Here is an 8,050-nt window from a genome sequence, read left to right as displayed (position 1 = left end):
ATCCACCATTCTCTGCCACCTCTTTCTTCTCTCTGGCCCTTGTTTGATATTTGTTGCGATTATTTATTCATAATTTCTCTTAGTTTTTATCCTTGGATAGGTCGGAGCCGAGATGCAAACTAGTTTTAAAATTTCGTGAGATATGTTTTAATTTTGTAATTCGTGAGAGTAAATTTGTTATAATATGAATTCAGATTTCAGTGGTAGTTATTAGAGTTCACTCTGTCTCTTGGTAGTCTTGTAGATGATTCCCTTTGATATTTTCAAACTATGACTCCCCCCCCCCCTCGTGTTAAAGAATTTAAACAAAATTTATTTTTGTTTTGTTCATATGGTGTATGTTCAAATGAATTCTGAAAACTTGTAAGATAATTCAATCGGCTATTAGTCCAATTCGACCAATCAATATAGCATCCTTAGATTAGGGTTTTCAGCTTAGCAGATTTGTCACTTAACGCGAAATTACGTGCAGTTTCGCGAAATAATTTTGATTGCGTGTAGCTTCGAAGGATTTCGCGTATTTTGCGCAACTTCAATATCGCAAACTACGGCGTAATTTCGCGTTATTTCTGCAAAGTAATTGCGCGAACTTTTGTAATAATTGCGCCTAATTAGCGAAACTTTAATTTCGGAAAAATAAATTCATATAAGGTAATTTTGCGAAATTTTGTAATATTCAACGAAACTTTTAATTTCTACAAAGAATTTTCGGGAAATTTTGCATTAATTACTCCTAATTAGCGAAACTTCAATTTGAAAGTATGTAAATTATCCAATCAGATCTTGATTTTCAATGACATGGCAACAAATTTAATAAACTTGCGCACAGAAGGTCGTCTAAATTTTATTATTTCCTATTTATGTCTTATGAAACATGATAGGTTAGAGACTACTTCAGATTGTCTTAGATTTTTAAAATAGTAAGTGACATTCATTTGACGATCACAAAACAACTTAGTTCCGACATCTATAAAGTGTGGTCTTCCCAGGGGTATTCCTGTTTTTGTGTGCTTTCAATCTTTACAGAACCCAAAACTTAAGACAGGGTATCGTAATGAAAACCAGTTTTGAAACCCGGGCAGTTTTGTGGATATCAATAATTTTGTTATGAAATATTATTTCATTTAGTTTCTTCATATTCTCCATTTTTTAATCTCTTAAATCAAAATCTACACAAATTTTAAGACCCCAAAAAAGGAAACTCAGGAGTTTCGTTCAACGGATACTCTTTGAATTTCGGGCTCAGTGATAGCGATAATTTGGTTCAAATTTCAATTATTTGATTTAAATTTCAATAAATTTGGTTTTAACTTATGAATGAAACCTGAACAAAATTCCTAATATCCAGAAGAATTTTGTGATTATTGTTTCAAGAATCATCCCTGTAAAAGTAAGTTGACAAACGAATACCGCAAATAAATTCAAATATCTATGACTACCCTTAGTTAATCTTTTTAGTCAAGTATCTCGTCTAGAAGTAAGAAGGTTTCAACAACATTTTTGGTAATTGCATGCTTTCTTTGAAAACTTAATTTATATATTAAAGATAAGATGCGAGTGTCCCACGAAATATGAGCGTTAAGAGATGCCTTGAATATTTTTATAGTCCTTGAGAGATGACTTGAATATTCCTATAGTCCGTGAGAGATGACTTGAATAGTCTTATAGTCCTTGAGAGATGACTTGCATATTCTTATAGTCCTTGAAAGATGAATTGAATAGTCTTATAGTATTTGCAGTTTTAATCGTCAACTTAATTTTTAAAGTATGAGTTTGAAACAATTATCGCTAAATTACCCTTAATTCTAGCATTTCAATGTGCTCGATCTATCTTTTTGTACTTTTAAAATACCAGATGTGTAAAGACCCAGATTCATTATATAGTGTGTCCCATCATGACTGAAAGGGACTTCAATTGTAATTTCAAGTGACTCACCATGCAAAGATGGCAACGGTACCCTTGAAAGCTTTGTCTGATTATGCATTAATTAGATATCAATTCTGTTTCTGTACAAAAGTGGCATGCGATTTTCTTGCTTAGAAACAGTTTGGAGAACCTCAAAGAAATAAATACTTTTCCAAGGCAGAAAAACGACGGTATCTTCCACTATTTTGATCAAATTACGGTTTAGGGTATTGCGATCACTTAAAGATTTAAGGTTTCCACTTGGGTTTCCAGCGAACGAGGCGTTTCGCGAAATGCAAGAAGTGAAAAGTTAAAATTTTCGCATTTTTCGCGAGTGAACGAAATGCAAAAATAAAACAAAATGGTCGCGAAAAGAAAACTTTCGCAAAAAATGTAAAATTTCTTTTTGCTGGAAACCCTGGTTTCCGCGAATTGTAGATTCTCTTGCGCAAAAATTTCGTGTTTTTGCGTGTTATGACTTTTTTGCACGAAATTTTGCATCAATTTAGTAAAAATACGAAACCAGTTTTGCACGAAATTGAGCATTCCTTCGAAATAAATAATCCTTTTTTACACGAAATTACGCATGAATATTAAACTTAAGTCATCATTTTGCGCATGAATACAAGGTTAAATGCGACATTTGGCATGCTCATGATAACGAAAAATTGGAATAAAGGAAAGATGTGAATTAGTTTTAAAAAAACTAAACTATTTCATGGCTGCAGTAATATATTCATGATCAATAATAACATTATTGTCATATTCATAGTTTATAAACTGTTCAAATTTCAGTTACTTTCATTAAAAAATTTTGTCATGATACATATGTTTTGAGAAAACGCTAAAAAGGTGTCGCTGGAGGTGCGTCTCAGTCTTACTGATGACATATTTGTCTTTATCTATAGAATATGTATACATTTCTCTTGTTTGGGTGTCTGCTTGTTTGTTACCCATCTAGCTCTGTCGGCTTGACCAAATTGTCTTAAATCTGTGTGATAAATTTATTGATTTCTTGAAATAAATTGTTTCTCAAAATCTAACGAAATAACTCGATATAACGAAATTGGTCGAAATAACGAAAAAGCAGGAAACAACGAAGTACGCAGAAACCAAGATTTTCGCGAAATAGCTTTTGAGCATCAATGCAAAATTATATCCAAATTTCGTGAAATTTTTATTCAAAACACAAGCAAATCTTTACGCAATTATTGCACGAATTTTGTGCAAAAACTTCGATTTACAGCTTTAGAGCCTATTTCGTGTGTTTTCAAAATTTCAAAATTTGCGGATAATCATTTATATATTATAAATTGTATTGATCGAAAACATGACTTATCGTTCTTGTGAATTTTAATATTAATGTTTCAATTTATCCAGCCTCCTCCATCTAAAAATTTTAAAGGTTTCTTGGAATTTTTCGCAAATTATTTTTTTTTTTGAGAAACAATGTCTCGTTCAGTGCAATAAACAAGTTGTGCTCGTGCCATTGCGTGAAAACTACCAACATTGCCAACACTGGGATGTAATGTTATTTAACGTCCCGTGAGACAATTAAGTAATTAAGTTTTTGTGAATAAAATCTCACATTTTCATTCAAAAAGTCGATGCTGAAACTTATCATTTATAGCTGTAACTTTTCGTTCTTTAGTTTTGGGCTATAAAATTTATAACAATTTTGGAAATTTACAAAAAATCAAGAAAATTTGCGCTTTATTGTTAACGAACAAAAAATTAAAATCTAAAATAGGAAGCGAAGCGCCCCGAAAAGTTCTTGTCTCTATTTTTTCCCTTTGTGGCTAACCCTGTACTTCTAGAAGTACATGTTAAAGCCACAATTTTTTTTTAAAGAGAGATTATTAGCAGCTTTCAAGAGTTCAAGGGAATTGAAGACGACAATCATTCCATTATTTCCAGGTTACCACTGTAACAGATGTTCTTTATAATATTCTGGTGATCACTGTATAGTTTAGAACAATTATGCTAAGACCTGTGACTTTCGGTCTATTCTTGTTTTTCCTTCCCCTGGTATATACTATGCAGGATGTGGAGAGAGATCAGACCAAAATTAAAATCTTAAAAAACTTGAAAGTTTTGGATTTCGAGGATTTTCATAACATAGTCTCGTGGTTTTCAATAAACAGGTAATCAACAAACTTTTATATTTTACAACAAGTTTTCCCATGGTAAAAAATCAGTCATCATCTTTAATCACATATTGAAGAAAACATTGTGTATTTTTACTCTAAATTGACATACATATAATTGAAATTGTTAAAAAATAATAACTAATTTATATACTACTTATTCAGTCATGAAAAAAGCGCTTACTGTCTGAATATTTATATTGGGTAAGTTTTTTGAAAAAGGAATACAACTGTTTTATTCAAGTTATAGCTTTAAAATGACCATCGATAATTTTTCGACGCATTCGTATACAGTTGATATTTCATAATATTTTTTTATTTTTTTTTATGATCTGAGAGTTACTTTTGGAACATTCCTGTTTCGAGGATTTTTGGTAATGAAGACGACATTTATACATTTCCAGGAATGTTCGAAAATCTAGCGCCAGCCGTGAAAACAAGTTGTAAGCTAAATATTATTTTTTTAAATCTAAAATACTATGAAATATCATCTATACATACAAATGCGTCGAAAAATTATCGATGCTTATAGGTTGTCATTTCTGATTGATTTGTTTTGAATAAAATTGATTTTTTTACGATCCGAGCCGTTTGTTGCAACTTTCTGAATTTGTATGAACGCTACTTTCTTCGGTATGAGTCGTTTTAACAATTTTCTCCTTATAAACGCAACAGAAAGAAGTAAGATCACCATCGATAATTTTTCGCCGTACGCCTATTTTTCGTGAACACTCCCTTTTTAAAGATCATGGCAATAAATTCTGCGTTCATAAAGGAACTAATTACTCTAGTACTTCTAATACCGCAGTTATGCATGATTTTTAAACGCCGACGCTTCTCTTTGTTTACTTGTAATTTGAACAAATATACTTAATATATATGCCAAAATTTGAATACAAAAGTAGTCTTCATTGTATTGATTCTTTTTACTTGTAAACTTCTGATTTGCAAAAAATCTTTTCAAAAACCAAAACTTGAGTAAAAAGTCGTCTTCATTGTATTGATATAAAATTCTACCACTGTAGAACATCAAAACAAAGTTTAAATATTTGTTTTGTATACACCAGCAGATTGATATGTGGCTTTCCCCAAACCCTTTCCCCACTTTGAACTGAGAGTAATTTCAGTTTTGTTTGATTGACATTTTCGTTAAGTCTGACACCTAGGGTAATAACATGACACCAAAAGTTAGAAATATCTGTTGTACTCTTTTTGAGAAAATCCATTTTTAAGAAATCCTAGAATTAAGTGTATTTTCAGGTCTAAAGTTTATTTATTCCCCCCCCCCCCCTGTTTTATTGCAATATTTTTTAACATTAAATTGTCAACAAATTTCTCAAATAGACATAAGAATGTTGTAACAAAAAATCAAAGCCCTAAGTAAACTATATAACCTGACTGCCGAGGTACTCCCTGAAAACGTCTGTTTAAAGAGAAATTCGTCAAAATCATGCCAATTATACTTTTTTAGGCAGTAAGGCAGTTGACTTAACTAAGGCATTGTTTTTTTTTTACAAAATGTCTTTCAAGTATTACAAAAAAGGCACAATATTTTGGGACCATAAATTATACGGTTTAAAAAACACAGAATAAATTTAATAAAGCCTTGAAACCACAGTAAAGTTAGACGTTAGACCTGAAAATGCACTTGATGTTTACAATTTTTTTAAACTAGATTTTCGCAAAAAGGACTCAACAGATATTTCTATAATTTTTGATGTCATCTATTTTACCTTACCAACAATGCCTGAATTAACAGAAGTAAAATACTGAGCCAAAAACTAAAAATTGTGCACAATGCGCCTTGTTTAATTCTATTTTAATTAGGATGGATATTTATTTTGCACTCTGGGAAGAAAGTATAATAGTGGACAATGTGTTAAAGCTAGCACCTTTTTCTGCAGATATAACGACTAAATGTATATTTATTTTCTCAAAACAGGTAATTTGTTTACAATTTTCTTCAGAAAATGCCTTGTCTGCGAAGCATGTAATATTCAATCAGTCCTACGTTAAATCTGTTTGGAATTTCGATCTACAAGAACTCTTCAACATATATGCATGCTGGATCTTTCTAAAACCAATCTGAAAACGATTATATTGTAACAATGGGTGATTTTGTTGATCTTTTACGATCAGCGATTCAAGGATCTTTTTAGATCGCTCAGATTAAAGCTGGCTAGGGGCATAGCCCCCCCCCCCCTTTATACCGTTCGATTGGACTTTTGAATCCTATTTTGAATTCTAACGGATTTATTTGAGTTTGCATGAGAATTCTATAAATAACCCAACCCAAGCCAAGCTGAAAGTTCCGTTATTCCAGAAGCACGGGGGCTGGGGGGGCTAGCCGGCCAGCGCCCGGGGAACTAGGGTTAAATGAGAGCCCAGGGTGGAGCGAAATGAAGGGAAAAGAATCAGTTGATCGTCAGCTCCCTTAAACTGAGATTCCCTTGAAGATTCCCCATCACTCTGAAACTGCTTCAATTCATAATATCATATTAGTATAGTATCAATCGTTTATTTTTTGTATCTTTGTAAATAATAAATTATAAGAAAAACCGACTCGACGAATATTATATTTACAAGTGTTTGCATTGAGTTATTTTCTTTCATATACAATATGGTGACAGCTAATTTTTTATTTTGCATTTTGCATTTTTGATAGATATAATTGATAATATTTTTACATATAGTCCGTATAGTCCGTATTACGTCACAATAACTTCAGCCAATGACAGTGATCGTTTTCACGTGGTATGGACGGAAATCATATGACCAGTATTCTGCACTGCCATTGGCTGAAGTACTGGTGACGTACTACGGACTATACGGATTAAATGTAATAATATTATCAATTATATCTAAAAAATGCAAAATAAAAATGAAATAATTATAACAGGAGCAAACCTGAGATTCTCAGGTTGCTATGAGATATCTTCGATTTCAGATTCGTTGCGTAATTGAAGAATATGATCTGTTTAATGCTACAACTATTATACAAAATCTGACATATGTCCTTTTTGTTATAATTTTGAAACAGTTTTATGTCAATATCTCGAGACAGGAACATACGATAGATGTCTTATAGGTAACGTTCAAACCTGAAATTCTCAGTTTTTATCCTGTACCCCCTTTCATTTTTCCTTTACAGTCCCTTTAAGTTTGTCCGAAGCTGAACTTTTTGTAAGACTTTCTTATGCACTTTGTACAGGTCGTATCATCGTATGTGCACTTTGTACACTTTGTACTTCGGATGCATCATTTTTGGAGGTCAAATGTACATTGTTTGTATGTAGGATGTGTACTTTGTAGGTCGGATGCACACATTTTGTAGATAGCTTGCGTATTTCTTGAAGGTCTGACGGATGCTTCACTTTTTGAAGATAGGATGCACATATTTTAAATGTGGTTTGAGTACTTTTTAAAGTTAGGACTGTTTGCAAGTCGGAGGAAAACCTAAAGAAATATTTGTTATAAACTTTCTAAAGTAGTCAGCTTTAATATATTTTCAATAACATACTGTAAAATTAAACCGTAAAATGTGTTCAATGTTTACAAACGTTTGGTTGAAACAGCGAGAAGGCGCAGCATAAAGTATTAGATAGAATGATTTAAGTTTTATAAGAATGACATACGGACAATAATACACCAAAATATCTTTTTAAAAGAAAAAATGAAAGGGGCGACTATAGAAGATATGTCCAATAACTTAAATTAAACCGCCAGGGGGTGTGGGGAAATGAACCAATTTAAGATACAAAAGTTTGGACCTTAGGGCGCTGACTTGGAACATGTGATACAGCTGGGATATTTTCCAACCATCTTCTTTAGCCTTCAACAAGATGATTACCAACCTAATCTCCCAACAGGAAAATAATAATATCTATTTTGTTCTCCCTCAAATTTGGGAGATTTACTTTGCACCCTTTGAACTTTAAGCTAAGATTGAACAAATTTAAGTAAATATTTTCTTATATATCTTTTTCATATTTTGTTG

General features: G+C 32.1%; 1 long non-coding RNA gene across 1 annotated transcript; it reads left to right on the top strand.

Moving 5' to 3' along the window:
* The first annotated feature begins 3,381 nt into the window (after window positions 1-3,381).
* Window positions 3,382-7,916, top strand: LOC111699652 (uncharacterized). Its single transcript, XR_002764793.1, has 5 exons — window positions 3,382-3,464; window positions 3,824-4,050; window positions 4,219-4,257; window positions 5,881-5,995; window positions 7,829-7,916. It is a non-coding gene; the product is annotated as an uncharacterized LOC111699652 (long non-coding RNA).
* Window positions 7,917-8,050: the final 134 nt, after the last annotated feature.

This window comes from Eurytemora carolleeae, unplaced genomic scaffold (genome assembly GCF_000591075.1).
Source record: "Eurytemora carolleeae unplaced genomic scaffold, Eaff_2.0 scaffold339, whole genome shotgun sequence".
NCBI classification, from domain to species: domain Eukaryota; kingdom Metazoa; phylum Arthropoda; class Copepoda; order Calanoida; family Temoridae; genus Eurytemora; species Eurytemora carolleeae.
This window is presented reverse-complemented; position numbering and strand designations above follow the sequence as displayed.